The 2,500-nt window shown below is 61.2% G+C and overlaps 1 non-coding gene across 1 annotated transcript in view; it reads right to left on the bottom strand.

Annotated features, from left to right (window-relative positions):
- LOC124296306 overlaps positions 1–256 on the bottom strand; it is a 1,913-nt gene extending 1,657 nt beyond the window's left edge. Inside the window, exon 1 of the ribosomal RNA XR_006906132.1 lies at positions 1–256. This exon is cut by the window's left edge and continues 1,657 nt beyond it. This is a non-coding gene — a ribosomal RNA (small subunit ribosomal RNA).
- Positions 257–2,500: the final 2,244 nt, after the last annotated feature.

The following is a 2,500-nucleotide window of genomic DNA, read 5'->3' as shown; positions in this document are numbered from 1 at the left end:
ACGGCGGACGGGACGTACCCGCCGCCGATTGGTTTTGATCTAATAAAAGCATTCCTTCCATCTCTGGTCGGAACTCTGTTTGCATGTATTAGCTCTAGAATTACCACAGTTATCCAAGTAAATGTGTGTACGATCTAAGAAACCATAACTGATTTAATGAGCCATTCGCGGTTTCACCTTAATTTGGCTTGCACTGAGACATGCATGGCTTAATCTTTGAGACAAGCATATGACTACTGGCAGGATCAACCAGGGAGCTTCGATACAAAATCTCGGCTCGGACGTGCGCCACCCATCGCCGACCGGGTCTCGTAGCCCGGTCGGCCGCGCGTCTACTGTGTGTTTCGGGACTGCGCGCAGGCAGCCCCGGTTCCGTGTGCCGCCACCTTCGACACTCGGCTTATAAGCGTTCGAACGATCTCCCGTACCCGTCGGCTAGATTGAAAGCGTCTGGGATACGTTGTTATAACATCTCTGGTCTTTGAGTGTACGCTCGGAAAGAAGCGAGTTGACGCGTGCGTTGGAGCGTTCGGCCTTCCGTGTTTCACGGAGAGCCGAACTTCTTGGTACCGCGTCAAGGGCCATTCGGTCTGAGACACCGACCCGCGGTAATGCAGTGACGATAGATGAAACAACGCGAGTCGCGTAGTTTCTTTGGTACGAGGCACGGAACGGTCCGCGAACGCCCGCTCCTGGTCTACGCCGAAGTACGTATCGTGCTCGAGCACGTACCGGTACGGCGTAGCAGGCGGACGACGGGAGACCGGCCCGACCGACTCGCTCCTCTTACTAGTAGGAGCCTGGCCGCTAGGACGTCGGCGCCGGCACGGTGGTAGCACGGTCGGCTTACGGGGCGAAACCTCCGCGGGCTATCGAAAAAATTTTGAACTCCGGGAACTTTGTCGAAATTGAACGAGGCTCATATGACGATGTTCCGACAGGCTCCCGGCCCGGATCGACTCCGGGACGCCGCGCATCGCCTTTCGGTCGACTCGGACCGAAATTTTTACAAGTCCCGTCTGTCCGGATCGACTCCGGGACGCCGCGCGTCGCCTTTCGCTCGACTCGTACCGCAGCTTCAACGAGTCCCGTCGGCCCGGATCGACTCCGGGACGCCGCGCATCGCCTTTCGCTCGTCTCGGACCGAAATTTTTACAAGTCCCGTCGGCCCGGGACGCCGCGCATCGCCTTTCTGTCGACTCGGACCGAAACTTCATCGAGTCCCGTCGGCCCGTATCGACTCCGGCACGCCGCGCATCGCCTTTCTGTCGACTCGGACCGTAATTTTTGCAAGTCCCGTCGGCCCGGATCGGCTCCGGGACGCCGCGCATCGCCTTTCGGTCGACTCGGACCGAAATTTTTACAAGTCCCGTCTGTCCGGATCGACTCCGGGACGCCGCGCGTCGCCTTTCGCTCGACTCGTACCGCAGCTTCAACGAGTCCCGTCGGCCCGGATCGACTCCGGGACGCCGCGCATCGCCTTTCGCTCGTCTCGGACCGAAATTTTTACAAGTCCCGTCGGCCCGGGACGCCGCGCATCGCCTTTCTGTCGACTCGGACCGAAACTTCATCGAGTCCCGTCGGCCCGTATCGACTCCGGCACGCCGCGCATCGCCTTTCTGTCGACTCGGACCGTAATTTTTGCAAGTCCCGTCGGCCCGGATCGAATCCGGGACGCCGCGCATCGCCTTTCTGTCGACTCGGACCGAAAGTTTTACAAGTCGACGTCGGCCCGGATCGAGTCCGGGACGCCGCGCGTCGCCTTCCGCTCGTCTCGGACCGAAATTTTTACAAGTCCCGTCGGCCCGGGACGCCGCGCATCGCCTTTCTGTCGACTCGGACCGAAACTTCATCGAGTCCCGTCGGCCCGGATCGAATCCGGGACGCCGCGCGTCGCCTTTCTGTCGTCTCGGACCGAAAGTTTTACAAGTCGACGTCGGCCCGGATCGACTCCGGGACGCCGCGCGTCGCCTTTCGGTCGACTCGGACCGAAATTTTCACAAGTCCCGTCTGTCCGGATCGACTCCGGGACGCCGCGCGTCGCCTTTCGCTCGACTCGTACCGCAGCTTCAACGAGTCCCGACGGCCCGTATCGACTCCGGGACGCCGCGCATCGCCTCTCGGTCGACTCGGACCGAAAGTTTTACAAGTTCCGTCTGTCCGGATCGACTCCGGGACGCCGCGCGTCGCCTTTCGCTCGACTCGTACCGCAGCTTCAACGAGTCCCGTCTGTCCGGATCGACTCCGGTACGCCGCGCGTCGCCTTTCGCTCGACTCGGACCGAAATTTTCACAAGTCCGGTCGGCCCGTATCGACTCCGGGACGCCGCGCATCGCCTCTCGGTCGACTCGGACCGAAATTTTCACAAGTCCCGTCGGCCCGGATCGACTCCGGTACGCCGCGCGTCGCCTTTCGCTCGACTCGGACCGTAATTTTTACAAGTCCCGTCTGTCCGGATCGACCCCGGGACGCCGCGCGTCGCCTTTCGCTCGACCCGTAC

Source organism: Neodiprion lecontei, unplaced genomic scaffold (assembly GCF_021901455.1).
Source record: "Neodiprion lecontei isolate iyNeoLeco1 unplaced genomic scaffold, iyNeoLeco1.1 ptg000140l, whole genome shotgun sequence".
Classification (NCBI taxonomy): Eukaryota; Metazoa; Arthropoda; class Insecta; order Hymenoptera; family Diprionidae; genus Neodiprion; species Neodiprion lecontei.
Note: the sequence above shows the minus strand (reverse complement) of the source record. Positions and strands in the feature narration are given on the sequence as shown.